Source organism: Grampus griseus (genome assembly GCF_964374135.1).
Source record: "Grampus griseus genome assembly, chromosome: 14".
Classification (NCBI taxonomy): domain Eukaryota; kingdom Metazoa; phylum Chordata; class Mammalia; order Artiodactyla; family Delphinidae; genus Grampus; species Grampus griseus.
Window position 1 is genome coordinate 52,089,116 of NC_139008.1, and position 19,640 is coordinate 52,108,755.

At 39.3% G+C, this 19,640-nt stretch overlaps 1 protein-coding gene across 1 annotated transcript in view; it reads right to left on the reverse strand.

Annotated features, from left to right (window-relative positions):
- PLCB4 (phospholipase C beta 4) overlaps positions 1–19,640 on the reverse strand; it is a 420,519-nt gene that overhangs the window by 257,275 nt on the left and 143,604 nt on the right. The window contains exon 2 of the mRNA XM_082670036.1: positions 5,513–5,571. The gene's annotated coding sequence lies outside the window, so the exon portion shown is untranslated. The remainder of the gene's footprint in view (positions 1–5,512; positions 5,572–19,640) is intronic.

Sequence of the window (19,640 nt, forward strand, 5' to 3'; positions counted from 1 at the left end):
CCCTAACAGTAAAGATTAAGTGAAGATAATAAAAAGTGGATGACAGGCCAGTACTGACCAGTCACTGTCTAAACAAAAGACTTCAGGTTGTCTTAAGGGCTGCCCAGTCTAGCTTACCAGGTAAGGGAGGGAAAGGGAGCCACTGTGCAGAAGTGTGCTCAGGAATGAATGGTGTGTTCACGCCAGAGCATGCCCAGAGTATGGCTACAGGGGGCAAGATCCGTACAGCAGTGGCATTGGAGAGGGCCCCTGTGGTAGAAGTTCTTCCAACATTCTCTTCATACAATGTGACTTTAACACTCTCCCACTGGGAGGTGGGCATTTATGTCTCCTTCCCTTGAAACTGGACAGGCTTGTGACTCACCAGTAACCAAATAATGTGATGGAAATGATGCAGCATGATCGTTAAGGCTACGTCATAAAGAAGATCTGTGTCTCACTTGTCAGGAGGAATAATCACACTGGAGCCCACGTAAGCAGTCCAGCTGCCCTAAAGCTGCTATGCTGTGAAGAAGCCCACAGTTTCCCATGAAGAGAGACATCATGGAGAATCCTGAGACTATATGGAGAGAGAGAGCCCAGCCAGCTTCCAGCTGCTCCAGCCTCTTGTCCTTTCCGCTTCAGATGCCATTTGAATGCAACTACCTGAGGGACCCCAAGCCGGAACAGCACAACGAAGCCCTTCTGGAACCCCTGACCCACAGAAAATGTGAGAGGTGAAAAGGTGGCTGCTTTTGTTTCAAGCCACTACATTTTGGAGTGACTCCTTACACCACAATAAATAACTAAAACAGACCCCAGCGTATAAACTGGGTCATGATGATACCTCACTTCATACACTGCACAATCCGAGTCTTCACACCTGGTATCAAACTAGCCACTACCTACCTTTCTTATTGTGTAGTTAGTACTCCAGTCTCATCAGTTTACACGCAAGTACCCAAACTCTTCCAGAACCTTCTCCTGCAACACACATTATATACATATATATACAACTTTTTTCCATCGCCTAAGATGCCCTCTTTTCCTTTTCAAATTTTTTCTACATTCTACCCTTCATTCAAGACTCAGTTTCTTCCAAAAAGTGACCCTATAATTCTGCACTCCTCAAGGTTATCAGTGATATCTTAGCTGCCAAACCCAATCATTTTAATCATAATTCATGCCTACAGGGCATTAAGTCCCAAATGGAAGCAGCAATGCCTCATCAAGGACAGATCAGCTCACTTTCTTTGGACAACAATGCCGCCTCACTTCTTTATTGAATGGGGTTACCAAGCTGGGAGATGCAAAAGTGCTGACAAAAAGTCTTATCTAAAGGAAGTATGCCTCTTCCTAGAGTTTCTCTATAACATTCTGAAGTTGCACTGTCCACTACAGTGCCATTGGCCAAAGGTGGTTTTGAGCACCTGAAATAAAGCTAGTCTGAACTGAGATCTGTTGTAAATATAAAATATACACAGATGAAAATTCTTAAAAAAAAAAGGTAAAAATATAATTAATAATGTTGAATGTTGAAATGATAAGAATTAGTATATGCTGGGCTAAAATATATATTATTAAAATTAATTTCAAGTGTGATCTTGGACTTCCCAGCCTCCAGTACAGCCTGTTATCACAACCTCTTTTTTTTTTTCTTTTTAAATGAGGCTATAAGAAAATTTAAAATTATTCATGCTGCTCACATGCTTTTTCTATTGGACCAAACTTTTGTGCTATGCTGAGTTGAAGGTGCCCAAGGAAACACCATATATTTCTATAAAAGTTTTAGGAAAATACTTTTAAGGCAAAGGTGAAATGTTTGGATATAAAATTTAAAAGAATGGTTAAAAGAGGTGAGAATGAAAAATAACAGAGTTAATATTTATGCTTGGAAATGTTTCTAGTAAGAATAAATGCCAACCATACAGTCACACAGTATCCTTGCTTCTTTTTCAGGGCACTGAAATCATTATCCATGATGAAATTCATATAAGGAAAGCTTTGAAATTTCAGATTTTATTTATTTTTTTAACTCTAATATATGTAGCAATTCTACTAACTGAAAATTACCTAGGTGTCTCACTCACTGAAAATTACATAGGTGCAATCACTTTAGGACTTAGATATTTGAAGCAGTAACTTATGACCTATTCAAGGGAAGAAAATGAATTTATACAGCTTCCGAAAGTATGTAAACTTGCACCAGGAAAAGGCCTAAGTGATGAAGAATGTGCCTGCATGAGTGAGGAAGTGAGTAAGAGAACATGTGTCTAGGTAGAGAAGACACTCCAGTGTCTTGTTCAGATATCACTGGGTACCTTTTAACTGTCCTGCATGCCCACCTCCCAGCTTTTCTGTGTTTTGCTTCTAAAGATGGCACTAGCAAATTTCTTAAGAGGAACAGCCTTCAACTTCTAGAGCTGCTTCACCTGCAGATGCAGAGTCAAGTGCTCCCCAGTTTACAGCCCCTCTCCCACCAGCCCATAGCCAATGGCTGAGGCAGGGATGGGAAAGTCCAGCTCCTTACCTTTAGCAGAAGGAACAGATTCTCAGGAGCAATTACACTCCAGAGCTCCCCCAGGGGTCAGGCTGAGGCAGGGACATTGCCCGAACCACCCCTCTGCTTGGCCCCCTCCTTCTCCCTTACCTTCCCCAACTCCCTAGTTCTCTTGGGAGCACTGCCTTAATAAAATGCTTGTGCAAAAATCCCACCTCAGATCTGCTTAGGGAAGCCCAAGCCAAGAATTTTGTGATGTATGAATGGACCCTAAGAAAATGTGAAACTGGATTCTTATTGTTTTTTGTGTGTGTGTGGCTTTATTTTTTTATTTTTTTAACATCTTTATTGGAGTATAATTGCTTTCCAATGGTGTGTTATTTTCTGCTTTATAACAAAGTGAATCAGTTATACATATACATATATCCCCATATCTCTTCCCTCTTGCGTCTCCCTCCCTCCCACCCTCCCTTTCCCACCTCTCTAGGTGGTCACAAAGCACCAAGCTGATCTCCCTGTGCTCTGTGGCTTATTGTTGTTTTTGTACCTCAGATAAGTTTCTATAACACTTAAGTATTTAAAATAACTGCACAGTTTAATAAGCAAGAAGTATCTTTGTTCCTAAAGAGCACTGCAGCAGCCCTAGAACAGAGGTCTTAGCCCTAGAAAAAAGATGCTAATAACTGGCACAGCATATATATCTCCAGGTGTGAAAGAAGTTAAGGGTAGCGTGTGAGGGTCCAAAGTAGAAGTAAAAATAAAGAGAAGTCAGCTTAAAGTTTGGTGAGCTTCATAACTGACACTGATGTTATCAATTCTGTACATAATCAATATTTAATAAAAACAATTTCAAGGCATTCAGAAAACAAGAAAGCACCCCAACATTAGGTAAATTTCCCCCAAAAAAGAGTCTACCTTCCAAACTGAAATAAAACAGGGCAGTAGGTATCAAGGGTTGTTTTCTTTCTTTTCATGAAACTTGAAGACAGCCTTTGGTTTAACTAGGCTAATAAATTCCTCTTTACGAAGAGTCATTCAGAAGCTAGAAATTTAAGAGTGAAGATAATTCATCTCATTTTGTTTTCTATAAATATTTCCTATTTTAACACTGATAGAAAGCTAAGTTGAATGTAACATAAATAAGAGAAATCTAAAATACACCTTTTGCCATTAAGGGATTAAAATATATTCTGAATGCCTACTGTGGATGCAATAGTCCTAAATAAAAAAAAAAAAAAAAACACTTAGAACTAATGTACAGCCCACTGTTGGAATCATGGCAAAATAAAGCAGGCTTTCAAGATGAAACCAGAAAGGTTCAGATGCCAGGGTCTAGATAGTCCCCATTTTAAATATGGGAAGACATTATAAAGGAACCCGATTTCACTTCTATTCAAAAAAAAAACCTCATCATAAAAGGTATCCAACAATTGAATGTTGCTAGAGTGGGATGTTTTTAGTTTTAGGAGAGGATAGCACGAAATACACAAGAATTCTCTCTTTGGGAAAAGGGCAAGCCTAACATAAAGATAACAATCAACCAACCTGGTGACATGTGGGACACCAGGTCCCATCAAGTCCTAACAGGTGTGGGGATGGAAGAGTAGCCCACATACTATGTTAGCTGTCCCAGGACCCAATGCCATCTAAAGTCTTTGTAAAATCAAATGCATGGCATTTATACCACTTAATATAGAGGAAATCATTCTTGGAACTTACAATATAGAACAAATAACTTCTAAGCTCTGTTTTTTTTTTCTTTTGGACTCTTAAATCAAGTGTTTATTTTCACTAAGTACCTAATTCTTTATAGGGACAATTTATAATCCAGCTGATAAACAATGACTTATTTTTTAAGGATAATACAACTATTGTACAGAGAATAGTGGATAGTCCAGAAAAACGGTTTTTAAAAAAAGAGTAAAAATCAGACATTGTGTCTACACTGATTTAAAGTCCCTACTGAATTATTCAGCACCCCCTACTCCGATTTGCCTGCTAAGACATGGTTTATGAGTCATCCGTGGGGAACAGTAAAATATACTGCACTTGACTAAAAATAAGTAGGAACATTTAATAATAAATCTACTTTCTTGATAGTCTTGTGTCATCATTAAATACTGATCACTTGGAGAAGCGTTGGGCTGTGTGATTCTTCCCTCCCCTCACAGAAAGGCCAGAAGAAAATCAGCCACGGGCCCTGCCAGAAGATGATGGAATATCTGACATGACATGAAACACGGAGAAGAAAATAATATTGATTTTAAATGCCTGGAACCTCGAGTTCACTTATCGAGATGAACAGCAAAGTTGCTGGTTATCTTCTCCTTGTGATCACTATAAAATGACTTCTTGTCCTTTGAAGTAAGAAATGACACATACTCCAAATGTTTTACTTACAACACCAAGTAGAAAATAGCAATTTGACAAAGGGGTCAGAAAAGAACATTTGCTAGGATTCTGGCTCTTGAATAAAGCATAGGCAAGTTATTGTTTATAAATAAAAGAACTGTGCATATATATTTTAGATTTCCATTTTAGTTTTTCTTTAAAGATTTGTAAAATGGAACTTTAGAGGAACATTGGAAGGATTTAATTACATCATCCTTATAGGTAGTTGCCATAAAATGGAGGGTGTACGACAACTGACAATGATTTTTCCCATCGGTGAGGATCTTCTTAAACAAAATGTGCATAAGATTAAAAACAAGTCACATACATTTCTCCTCAGAAAGAATTACAGAAAACAGCAACTTAATATCTGATGCTTACTAAATGCAGGCAATACTCCCACAGATGGCAAACAGAAAATCCAGCAGAAAATGAAGTACCCAAGGTTAGTGGAATGAATAAACTTGAATCTAGAAAATGCCAGGAGTTGAACACTCCACCACATCAAGGAAAACATCTGTGAATCAGTTTTGAGAGGCATTTCAGATGGGACATCAGTGTGAATGAAGGGATTCATTTTACAGATCGAAAGTTCTAGAACCCCACATCTAGCAACTTACCCACTGTGTGCAGAGTACTTACCAGATGGCTGGGGACTGACTGAAGGTGACGTCCACTTAGTCAAATCACAGCGCTGTCCTCTGTGGAGGAAGGACACAGATCAGAGAAAAATCAATGTGAAGGAAATTTAGAATTCTCATGGAAAGAAACAGCCCTTTGCACTTCAAAATCAAAGCCTATAATATTCTTTAAAACACATGAGAAAGAGACATTAATAAATTAGTGACATTAGTTTCTAAATGGATGACAAAAACAGACAATCATCAAATCAGAAATCTTAGTGCTACATCCAGCCTATAGGGTTTATACACTCTCTCTACTAAGCTGTTGATCTACAATTCAACCTCTTAACCTATCAAGATAATTAAGCAGAAGTTGAACAACAACAATATCCAAAATGTTCTAGAAGTAGATATAATGATCTTTCCCTGATCGATAGTGAAACTGATAGTAATTTTAAGAAATCTTTCAAAGAAGAGCAGTGCTGAATAGGAAAGATTTACAATGAAATTGTATCTATGTACAAATAGTCATTATTTTTGATGTGTGTTTTTGTATTGCCTTCATTAACAAGTTGTTATGTAGTTTTGGACTTGACATTGAATCTAGAATTCAAGATCTTTCCAAGATTTTGTTTTGGGCAGGGGAGTGGCATAGTTCCAGGTGGTGTCAGAAGTACATAGAAGTAAGAGGAAGCCCATCTGCATTTGGAAAGAAGTTAGAGGCAGAAAAATTGGCAATTGAAATACAGGAAAATGATGTCTGTAAAATCTGAACTGGGATTTTCCCAAGGTCATCATTTATTTATGGAGATGTCCACAGTAAAGTCCCGGGTAGAAAGGTACATCCACAAATGAAAAATATGTCATTACAAAAAAAAAAAGCAGACTTGGGTCTATATAGACAGACATGGAAAAAAATTCTCAGGTCATAGTATTACTTTTTAAAACCTCAAGTAATGTAGTAATACGTGTGCTATGACCCCAGTGTGTTAAAACAAACCTCACTAATCTAGGTGTAAAAACACAGACATGAATATTGTTATATTCAGAGAACATATTTGAAGGGATAACAAGAAACTCAACTGAGCTGCCTCTGGAGAACTGGTACTGTAGGGAGGTAAAAAGGGCCTTTGCATTTTAACCTAACGTTGAACAATTATGCAATATTTTATCACAAAACATATTACTTTTACAATTAAAATTGAAAAAAACAAGAATCCAATTCATCTAAACTTCCTATGGAAATAAACATTCCATTTTAAGTATATAGAAATAGAGAATATACAGCATCATCTACACATACTTCACTGATTTATTTATTTTATATTATTATTTTTTTGGCCGCACTGTGAGACTTGTGGGATCTTAGTTCCCCAACCAGAAATCAAATCCAGGCTCCTCGTGGTGGAAGCATGGAGTCCTAACCACAGGACTGCCAGGGAATTCCCATTACTTCACTGTTTAGTAAATATTTACTATGACCCAGCTTTAAGCATGGATTGCATCATCATATTTAATCGACATAAAAACTCTAAAATGTTTGTACTGTGATTATTTCCATTTTATAGAAGAGAAAACTGAGAAGTTGGGTGTCTATTCAAGAATTACACAAAGCTGGCATTCAAACCCAGGCACCCTGACCAATGTTTAGCATCCATGGTACTACCCCCTCCATGGCATTTACCATAGTTTTGATATTACATTTATACTTGTAGTGATGTATTAATATGAGACTATAAATTCCACGCAGACAGGGATCATGTGTGTATTAGAACCATGATGTATATCCCCAGCACCGAGATAGTGCCTCCCCACAGCTTCATTGAAAAGGTGAATTATTAAGTGCCCCGCCTAGAGCTGGGAAGTTAAAAATGTTTTATGTCTCTTGGGACTGTAAAACAAGACAAGTTCCAAAAAAGGTCAATAATTAATTAACCCTGCTATACCATGATCCTCGTTTTGAGAAACCACTTGCTACCCATGTCCTTCTATAACCAGAGATTTAAATACTGGACACATTTTCGCTTTCCTTCTATAATTCCCTAAGTGACTATCCAGCATAAAACTGGTGCATTGTTCCATAAGCCTTTCTGCTTCATGGCTAGGATATTGCAACATTTGGGAAAGCCAATGTTGAAATACTTAACTACATGGGACTTCCCTGGTGGTGCAGTGGATAAGAATCCGCCTGCCAACACAGGAGACACAGGTTCGATCCCTGGTCTGGGAAGATCTCACACGCTGCGGAGCAACTAAGCCCGTGCACCACAACTACTGAGCCTGCTCTCTAGAGCCCACGAATCACAACTACTGAGCATGTGTTCCGCAACTACTGAAGCCTTTGTGCGGAGAGCCTGTGCTCCGCAACAAGAGGAGCCACCGCAGTGAGAAGTCCGTGCACTGCAATGAAGAGTAGCCCCCGCTCGCCACAGCTAGAGACAGCCCACATGCAGCAACAAACACCCAACACAGCCAAAAATATAAAAATAAAATTAAATCTTAAAAAAAAAAGTTAAAAAAAAAGAAATACTTAACTACAAAGAGGTGAAGCAGTAAAAACAGTTTGTCATGAATTATTTAGCTATTGGCATATAGTGGGCAAACTACTATAACTGACTTAGTGTTGTAGTCATATGTGAATCAAGGCCTCAACCTACCAACATTTTCATCCCAGTATTATTACTCTAGGTGTTGAAGGGTGTAAACGGGTCTTTGGTAAAGGAGAGACTGAATAGATGAGTGAGTGTGTGTGGGTGTGTGTCTGTGAATAGGCCTCTATGACTCTCTGTGTGTTTATGTGTCTCTGTGTGTGCACGGGTCTTTCAAAAGAGGAAAGATAGTTTTCTATAATGTAGACAGAAACCTAATAAATAGTCACACAAAATCCCCAAATCTCAGATCCTATTAGTGCTGGTGTAAACAACAGCTGTTTTTCATTCAACAAGGGTGCCAAGACTATTAAAGAGGGAAAGATAGTCTACTCAACAAATAGTGCTAGGACAACTGGAAATCCACACACAGAGGAATGAAGGTCGACTCCTATCTCACACCATACACAAAAAATAGCTCGAAATGGATCATAGATGTAAATATAAGAGCTAAAACTATAAAACTCTTAGGAGTAAATATAGGAACAAATCTTTGTGACCACGGGTTAGGCGATGGTCTCATAGATACAACACCAAAAGCACAAACAACGAAAGAAAAAATGAATAAGTTGGACTTCACCAAATTAAAAACTTCTGTGCTTCAAAGGTCATCATCAAGAAAGTGAAAAGACAACCCAGAAAACAGAAGATTTTTCCAAATCATGTATCTGATAAGAGACTTATATCCAGAATATTTTAAGAAGGACTATTATAACTTAACAATAAAAAGACAAATAACTCAATTTAAAAATGGGTAAATAATCTGAATAGACATTTCCCCCCCAGAAGATATACAAATATATAAAGAGATGTTCAACCATAAGAGAAAATTAAGTCAAAACCACAATGAGATACTACTTCACACCCACTAGGATAACTATAATCAGAAGACAGGTTAGAAAAAGTGTTAGTGAGAATTTGGAGAAATCAGAACCCTCCTACATTGCTTGTGGGAATATAAAATGCTTCAGCTGCTTTGGAAAATATCCTGGCAATTCCTCAACTGGTTAAACATAGAATTACCATATGGCTCAGTAATTCTGTTCCGAGTTATGTACCGAAGAGAAATGAAAATACACGTCCACAAACAAAAAATTTTCATGTACATTTTTCGTGACAGCATTATTTATAACAGCCAGAAGGTGGAAATAATCCCAATGTCCATCAACTGATGAATGGATTAAAAAATGTGATATGTCCATACAATAGACTGTTATTCAGCAATAAAAAGAATGCAACATGAATACATGCTACAACATGGATGAACCTTAAAAAAATTATACTAAATGAAAGAAGCCACTCACAAAAGCCACATATTATATGACTCCATGTATATGAAATGTCCAGAATAAGCAAATCCACAGAGATAGAGAGCAGATTAGTGGTTGTGCGGGACTGGAGGGGCAGAGAAGGTGGGGAGTGGATGCTCAGGGGTGTGGGATTTCTCTTCGGGGTGATGAAAATGTTCTGAGATTAGACTGTAGAAACGGTTGCACAACTTTGTGAATATACTAAAAACCACTAAATCATACACTGCGAGTGGGTGAATTTTATGTTTTGTAAATGATATTTCATTAAAGCAGTTAAAAAAAAGTTATCTTTCAGTAAGTTTGCCAGTGAATATTAGTTGGCTTCTTTCCAAAATGACAAAATACTTACTTACACTCTCCAAGAAAACAGTAAGTAGTGAACATTTACATTTTTACGAGACAAACTACCGTAATTCTCCATGGGATTTCTTGTGATGGGAAATACATACAATTATATTTTATCTTTGCCAAAGAAGAGCGTATGCCTGCAAAGTACCACTAATGACAGATGCCACAGTGCTTGAGATATAGTCTTATTTCAAAGCAATGAGGAGCTTTAGCCAAGTGTGAAGTTTTTATTTCTTAGTGAAGGGAAAAAAACCTACAAATATCTGAGGCTTACATTACGAGGCCTAATTTTGTGAATCTATATACTGAACACAAAGGACTAGCATTCAATGCTCTTCCCAAGATATTCAATATTGAAATTTTGTTTTCAAGTGAAGAATAACTGGGCAAGACTGAATCAAAACAGAGATCATTTCACTGTGATCTGCTACTGAACATGGAAAATTATTGTTTTGCAAACAAACAGAATGTTAGAAAACAGTCATGTCAGTGAGTTTTTGCAGTGTAACCAACCACCTCAAACCTGTGTGGCTTAAATTAGCAAATATTTATTTTGGTTCACACAATGATCTCAAGTTGGTGAGAATGGCAAGAGTGTAGATCCCACTGCACAAGCACTTCTCAAGCCTCTGCTGTGTCACATGTGCTAACGTAGCATTGGGCAAAGCAAGCCACGTGGTCAGGCCCAGATTCAAAGGATGAAGAGAGAGCCCCATTTCTTGATGGGACTTTGCACCCTTTAAGGGCATGGATACAGGGAGGGAAAAACTTGGCGGCCATCTTTACAATCTACCATAGTATTGTTTCCAAATGGAACACACTCCCACTGATGGCCCACAGATATTTTACAGTTTATTACAGTACAGTTTTTATTCATGGTACAGCTTACATGTAAAATATATGTATTTTACCATGGTACACGGAGAGAGAATGTACAGTGCATATACATTAATGCAACTTCTATTTATGGAAAATGATATCAGGTCTCTATTGAAATTAATCGTATCACTATAAATATACTAATGGCTATTTACTATAGTAACATTATCATGTTACCAGTTATTTATCAGTTATCTTTTCTTTTTAAGTGAATATATTTAAGTGGAAAAGATGAGTAATAAGTTCAGGTGAAAGACAGATTTCGCCAAATCCATAGAAGTGGCTCAGGAATGATCCAAGTTTAGAAACCCATGGGGTAGGACAATGCTTCTGAAACTTAACATACATACAAATCACCAAAGTTATCAGCAGATTCTGGTTGAGACCAGAGATTCCGCAGCTCTAACAAGCTCCCGGGAGGTGCTGATGTTGCTGGTTCTAGAGCACACCCTGAGTAGCAAACACGTGGAAGGGCAGAAGCCTGGCTATCAGAGAAAGCCGAGAACAGTCATTTTACCAGCCGAGTGGTCTTCAAGCAGCTGACTTCACCTCTTTGAGATCATTCCTCATCTGTAAGACGTAGGTAATGTTAACACACATCTCAAAATCTCTCTCTCCCTCTCTCTCTCTCTCTCTCTCTCTCTCTCTCTCTCTATATATATATATATATATAAATCACCTTGCTGTACCCTGAAACTAGCACTATATTGTCAGTCAACTATAGTTATATTAAAAAAAGAAAGCAATAGGATCTTTGAAACTCATTTTGCCAAAGCAATCACATTTGATACTTTCACATAAGAGTATGCACACATTGACATCTCCTCAGAGCCACTCCACAAGCATATACTGAGCAAACCCTGTGGCCTGACACTGTCCTTGGCTCTGAGGACATGACAGTGACCAAGCAAGAGAAACCACTGTCCAAGTTGAGCTCACACCCCAAACCCCAAACTGCTCACATAACTCTCTCCTCTGAGTTGCTCTGAAAGAGAGGCTGCCGAGGGCCTGATGTGGCCACATACCTGTTTACATTTCCCTACGGTGAGCTTTGAACATTTGAGCTGATTGTTAACACTTACATAACGGGAGATTTCATATAAAATATCGGAACCCCAGCATCTCTTGGAAATCTGGAAGACTGGGCAACAGGGACCCAGAGAGCCGCCTGTATGCCAGCCACAGCTGAGAGGTGGCTGTCGCTCCTGAGAAGGTCTGGGTCTGCCAGGTCCCCACAGCGCCCCCTCCTGGTCACTCCCAAGAGATGGCCCCTCACCCATGTTCTCTGGCTCTCCTCCTTGCGCTGGGTTAGCGAGCCCCCCCAAATGAAACCACAGTCAGCAATGCTGACGAGCATGGAAAGAAGGGGAGTCCACCTTCCTAGTCTGCGCATTTTCCCTTTACCATCGTGCAATAAATGTCTAGCAAGGGAGCAATTTCGTCATTCCTCTGCCCCTCCCTAAAGTCTAAAACTGCCAGTTTGAGAAACCATTCTAAGCTCTGCCTCGATCTGGATCTGTCATTTACTGTGGCTAACTGAATCTAAAATGGTTAACTGGGGGCTCTTTATAGGAGTTTATTATGAGTCATTTTATGAGTGTCATTTTTTTTTCTCTAAATAGTGGCAATGGCTTTGCAATTACCTAGCTACCTTCTTTTGTCCGGTTTCCCTCGTGCATTGGACACAAATTTAGTAGCTCTTGGTACTGTAGGTCAGAAGTCTGGGTCCAGCTGCTGGGCTCTCTGTTGAACAAGGCTAAAATCAAGGTCTCTGTAGGCTTCCTTCCTTTCTGGAGCCTGAGGAATGATCCACTTCCAAGTTCAGGCAGGTTGTTGGCCAGTTTCACTTCCTTACAGTCATAGGACTGGGGGCCGTTCCCAGCTGGCTGTCAGCAGGGGGCCAAGCCAAGCACCCAGATGCTACCTACACTCCTTGCCTCACAGCCCCACCTCTTCCAGGCCAGCAGTGGACAATCTCCCCCTCATGGAATCCCTCTCTCTCCTCGAATCTTTCTTTAGTCCCTACTAGAGACTCGGCTGACTAGGACAGGCCAACCAAAGAAAAGCTCATTCTGCAAGTCAGCTGCACCATCTAACATAACCTCATCACAGGAGTGACATCCATCAAGGTCACAGTCACCAGCGTAGGAGTCCTGGGGCCATATGAGAATTCTGCCTGCTACACCTAGTACCTAATTGCTGCATGCATTTGTTGTCTGTATGCATTTTTTTTTCCTCAGGTTGGGAGCTGACATCATGTCACAAGGAAGGCTAACTGGCCAACAGACAGGATGTATGGAAGTTAAACCCAGCGAGTAGCTTTGTAACAGTTCTCCCATTTATCACTAGAGTAGCTAATGCTCTAACCCTAAGAATGCATGTACTCTGCCAACTTCCAGATGTATATGAGATGCTTCTCTTCTTGAACTTAAACTGACTTTATGAAATTAAATGTGCAGAAAATTGATATTCTGAAGGAGAAGGAGGGGGAGAAGAAGGAGAAGAAGGAAAAGAAGAAGAAAACAGATACATAACTAGTACCTAGAAGGACCAAAAAAAAAAAAATTAAGTATCCAAATACCATCATGCACTAAAAATTTTTTAATTAAATTGTTATATTTTCTACACGGTCTCAACCAATTTAACAGCTTTTCACTCAACAGACTTGGCTATTTGGAAATTACATAGAGGCAATGTATACATAACCACACTAACAGTTGAAGGAAAAGGATAAAAATAATTAAAAGCATGCTTAATATAGTCACTAGCTCATGGCATAATAACCAATTAATGAGAAATTACTAAGTCCAGGTGCTGTTCTCAGTGTTTCATGTATATTAACTCATTAAATCTCACCAAACTCCATGTAGCAGAAACTTTCTACAGAAGAGGAGACTGAGTCACAGGGTAGTTATAATACTGAGCCAGAGTCACGTGGTGAGTAAGAAAAGGCGTGTGAATTCAAACCGTGGACCCTTCCTCTTAAAACCATAGCTGTCTGTGCACTTATCTGTGTTTCCATGTTGTGAAATAGGGATGCTTCCTGCACCTATCATACAGCACAAGGTGGTGGCCAAGCACCTAGGCACTGCACTCAAATAGATCTGGTTCACATCCAAGGCCAAGGGGTGAGAGTTGGGGCTGCAGCCTTGCCAAGGGGTGTGACTCTATAATTTGCATAAAGACACCCCATGTGCCAGCAGCAGCCTTGTCCAAGCAAGCCTATGAAGTCTTCTTAAAAAAGAAAATAATCCAGGCATTCCTTAACCCCCTATATCCTTATTTGGAAGAGGAGAGATGAAAACTGTGATTGATTCCTTCTTTCTCTTTTTCATTCCTTCCAAACCCTTTTCCATTGTCCTACATTTGAAATTGAGAGATTATGAAAAGATAGCAACAAAGCAAAAGCTAACACTAGAAGCAAAGAATAGAAACCACTGGCTCCCTTTCCTACTGGAGAAGAAAGTGAGCCTTTCTTTAGGTAATGAGAAAGGAAAAACCTGTATGTAGTTCAATACCCTCCAACCTTTTCCATCAGTTCCACCCAGCCAAAGCAGGGTCATCATGGCATCGGGTGCCATCAGCAGCACAGACCCCAAGAAACACAGGCTTAGCAGTTGTAATAATAGGTCACTGGAGGCGGAGCTGGAGGTGGAGGTGGAAGTGGAGTGGGGGTGGGAGGCACATCCTGATATCTGTATTAAGGGAACTCTTGATTTACGAGTGGGGAAGGGATGGCTTAAGAGTTTGGGGTTAGCAGGTGCAAACTATTATATATAAGATAGATAAACAACAAGGTCCTACTGTGTAGCACAGGGAACTATATTCAATATCCTGTGATAAACCATAATGGAAAAGAACGTGAAAAATTATATGTATATATATATATAATTGAATCACTTTTCTGTACACCAGAAACTAACATAACATTGTAAATCAACTATACTTCAATTAAAAAATAAATAAATAGAAAAGGAACACTTGCTTTCAACAATGCATTTCCACAGCTAGGTTGGACAAGCTCACGTGTCAGTTGGCATTTACTCAGTGATTGCTCCTGGTACCAGCAAGGCGCTGACCAAGGACTGTTACCACCCAGGGTCCTCTCTGTGAGGAGGTGAGTGATTAGAACTATTCTTTAATCAGTCCTCTTTATGTTCTCCTATGGTTCCATCTCGGCTCCATTGCCCTGGTGGGCACAGAGCAGAAACTACAGAAGTATAAATGTATTTTGTCAGAGAAACCTCCCTTTAATCTGATGCTTTCTGGAGTTGCTTATTTGGGAGAGGTCTTAGTTTTTCCCAAGTTTTATTTGGTAGAATTTCTCAAGCCACATAATTTGACTTAAAATTGCTATGCACTGCAGCCAGAACACTCAAATAGGTTTGAGATCAGACATAATTCTCAAAGTCCTTGGCTGCCTGTGGTCGTCAGTGATCCCTCAGAACATTCAAACAGGGTCTTAGTTTCAGAAACTTGGATGTGTGCCAACCCAGGTAATTATTCTCTGCCTACCTTATTTCCCCAGGCAATTTTAATTGAAAATGGTATTATCCTTTACCTCAGTTCTAATCTGCTCTGAAGTGTCCCTGTGTCCTGCTTCTTTCTCCCATCATAAGCTAACTGAGCTGGTTTCTTTTTGAAGCTTAAGTTAAAAAAAAAGAAATGTTTCTGAGTCTCCCAAGGGGGAAAATATCAGATAAATATGAGCCATTTAATTAGTCTCAAACCAGTGCACCAAATACCACTGGCAGCAGCTGCAAGAAACCCCTCCTTGATGCCTAACCTTATGAAAAGTTTCTTTTGTGGATAGAAATACAAAGGTTTTCTTACTGAGAACTGACCAAAAAAGAAAAAAAGGGTGGGAGGAGGGGAGTGGGAGAGACAATGAGATGACTTTACTCTCCTGAAATGATTTTAAAAGGTACTGTTGCCTTGATTCAGAGTTGGCAGAACAAAATGCACCATTTAACACAGGATGCCTGAAATTCAATGAAAATGCAACAGAAATGTGCTTTTTGGTTACTTCCAACAAGCATGAACTTTAACCAGTAATGTCCAATAGAAATATGATGAAAACCACAATTGTGAGTTACATATGTAATTTTAGTTTCCAGGAGCACTATTAAAAAGGTAAAAAGAAAAGGAATACTACTCAGCGATAAAAAGGGAAAGAACTCTTGGTAACATAATTTGGGTAGATCTCCAGGGAACTTTACTGAGCAAAAAAAGCTAATCTCAAAAGGTTACAAACTATATAGTTCCATTTGTATGGCATTCTTGAAATGACACAAGTACACAAATGGATAACAGATTACTGATTTCCAGTAGTTAGGGAGGAGAGGAGGTAGGCTATGGCTACAGTATCTGGCAAACCTGATCCTTGCAATAGAATTCTTATGTATTTTGACAGTGGTGGTGGTCATATCAACCCACACAGGTGAATAACTTGCACAGAACTAAACACACACACACAGAGACACACAAACACTAGTACATGTAAATCTGGTAAAATCTGAATAAGGTCAGTGGGCTGTATCCATATAAATTTTGTGGTTGTGATGCTATACCTAGGTCGTGTAAGATGGTACCAACTGCATGTGAATCTATTATAGTCTGAGAATTAAAAGTTTAAAAATGTGAATTTAATATTAATAAGAGTTAACCCAGTATTTGCAGAATTTTCTTATATAATTGAGGTACATGTAATTGATAGAAAAATTACTGAGGTGGTTTAAAATTCCTTTTTTTTTCTTCTTCTTGCATTCTAAGTCTTTGGAATCCAGTGTGTAGTTTACATTCAGAGAATATTTCAACTCTCACGTGTGGCTCTGACTCCAGGTACTGGGTAGCAAAAATGCTTCAGACTGAGCCTAATATCCATTTCCCAACCCCCTCCAGTGACACAAACTAACATTGAAACACCTTTGCTTTCTGGAAGTCTCTCCCAGGGCAGGTTTATAATGAAACCCTTAGAGCTTAGACAGTCACTGGAAAATATGATCGGCTGGGAGAGAAAATTTCATCACTGGTACCAACCTGAATTTGTTTTGGACCACAGATCCAAGATACAAATGAATAACTAATCCCTATTAAGGAGACTTCTAGTATCTTCTAAGAAATAATTCCTAAGAAGAATTTCAAGAGCTATAACACATAGACTGGGCTCAAGGATTAAGATTTTAAACTATTTTTGAATCTTTGTAACTTTTCCTATTGGGTTTTTTCTCTCTCTCTTTGCTTTCGTATTTCCCCGTGGTGATTAGAAGTGCGATGATTTAAATAAGAAAGCCTTGTGGCCATGAAACTCAGAGATTCAATTTTCCTCCTCAGTCAGTCATGGAGGAGAAAGAAACAGGTGATAAGTGTGTGATGGAAACTTTGAAAAATACATAAAATTAGGCCAAATCTCTTGGGACTCTGAAAAGTAAAACAGAGAGCAGACTTGGTTCTCAGACCAGGTATGATAAGGAGCCCAGGGCTCAATCTCAAAAGACCACTGCAGTCTCCATCCTTCAGAGAAGGTGGAAACGAGATGAGGAAATCCTATTCCCAAATGGAGCCTTGAGGTATAAAAAGAGTGGGTTTTGGAATGAGAGAGACCTATCTTTGAGAATACAAGTCAATTAACCTCTCTTGGCCCTAGCTTCCTTGTTTGTGAAGTAGCAAAATTATCTACCTGACTCATTGTTGTGAAGTTAAACAGAATAATACACGAAAAGTGCCTATCACATTCCCCAATCCAAGGTGGGTGATCAATTACTGTCCTCTCCCTTCTCCTCTATTTCTGCACTCAAGTAAGGAGGCACATAGAGAAAATGATGTGTGCAAATTAAGCTAAGAATAGTAACAGCAGAAACTCGAGTTGTTGCTCTAGAGTAATGCCAGAGAGAAAAATATTTCATTTTAATCTGTTGCGCTTCACTTCTAATCTGCTGGTAGGAAGCTGGTTTCAGGATCAATCTAGATTTATAGCACTCTTGAGACAGCTAAGTACGAGAGAAGCAGGTACCTCTAAGGCAGAGGACACAAAAGAGTCTAGAAAAATGGAAACAGAGCTGGTTTGACCAGAGAATCATGACCTCAAAAACCTTTATGTAGTCACATCTTTCATAAACATAAAATGCATCCTCCAGTCAGCAAGTGAAAATAGAAAAAATAAATAAATAAAGAGTATGGCACAGTTTACAAGAACCACTCAATGCCTTAAGTTCTCTTGTTATGAATTATGTAAATTTCAGACCAGTATTTATGTTTGTTGGATCACTTTTTTTGGTCACAGACAACTGGTCAACCACTTGTTCTATGAGAAATTACATCACCAGCTGGCCCACTGGAGCCCAATACACTGGGATATGGCAATAAGTTGGGTTTTTATTGATGGAATTGAACTCTACAAACTCTTCAAGACCCAGAACATGGCTGCTGAGGCCAAGGCCCTGACACAGGTACCATATTGAATAGATGGGCTCCAAATGCAGTCTAGAATAACCTGTATGGACAACAGCCTGCTCTGATTCTGTTTCCTGTTCATCTGCATTTGATTTTATGAACAAACTAAAGCAGCTGATTTATCTACAACTCTAACAAGTTCTCTGTCTTTGTCAGCACCACCACCGGCACCAAACTAGGCTAACCAGCTGGCAGGATCCCTCTGAAACAGCTTCTGGGAGAATGTGGGATGGTTTTCTGCCATTGCTACTTCTGACCTCGGAATCAAAGTCTACGAGTACTACCTGAAGCAAGACTAAGTCTCGCAAGGAAACCCCAGCAACTGAAGTAAAATGAAATGAGGAACTAAGACACAGATGTGCTCACTCTCCTAGGACATTCAGGCTTCTCCAGTGGCTGGACTCAGAGGCAGAGCTGGTTTTATTAATCAAGAGGATTAAATCCCTGTTTTTTATTTGCATATAGTAAAATTCACTCTTTCTGGTATACAGTTCTATGAGTTTTGAAAAATGCATACAATCACGTTACCAACACACAAATCAAGACATAAAACAGTTCCATTACCCCCAAATCTCTCTCACGCTGTCCCTTGGCAGTCAGCCCCTCCTCTCAATCCCACCCAACCTCTGGATGTTAAGGAACCATACACGACATAGCCTTTTGAGTCTGACTCTGACTTCCTTCACTTAGCATGATGCAGTTTGTGATCCATCTATGCTGATGTGTTCATCAGTAGTTTGTTCCTTTTTACTGTTGAGTAGTATTTCAATGTATGGATATACCACAGTTTGTTTTTTCATTCCCAGTTGGAAGGACATCTGGGTTGTTTCCAGTTTCTGATGATTATAAACAAAGCTACTACAAATATTAGTGTACAGATTTTAGTGTGAAAATAAATTTTCATTTCACTTAGTTAAGTACCCAGGAGTGGGATTGCTGGGTCACATGTAAGTGTATGTTTAACACTATACGAAACTGCCAATCTATTTTCCAAAGTGGCTGTTCCATTTTACATTTTCACCAACAATGAATGTATGAGAATCACAACTGCTCTGCAACCTCACTCACTTAGAACTACCCATTTTTTTCTTCTTATTTTAGCTATTTTAATGGGTGTGGAGATATTGTGATTTTAAAATAATGAATCTTCAAGAGCAATCAGAGTTCCATATATCGTACCTTTAAGTCAGTAACATATTATTATCTTCCTTTTGGAGATACGGCAGCAAGCCCAGACAATTAAGTAAATTCACACATTTACAACATGCAGAAGAAGATATTCTGGTTAAAGAAGAAATGTTCTGGGGCTTCCCTGGTAGCACAGTGGTTAAGAATCTGCCTGCCAATGCAGGGGACACAGGTTCCCCTGGTCCAGGAAGATCCTACATGCCGTGGAGCAACTAAGCCCATGCGCCACAACTACTGAACCAGTGCTTTAGAGCCCATGAGCCACAACTACTGAGCCCACGTGCCACAGCTACTGAAGCCTGTGCACCTAGAGTCCGTGCTC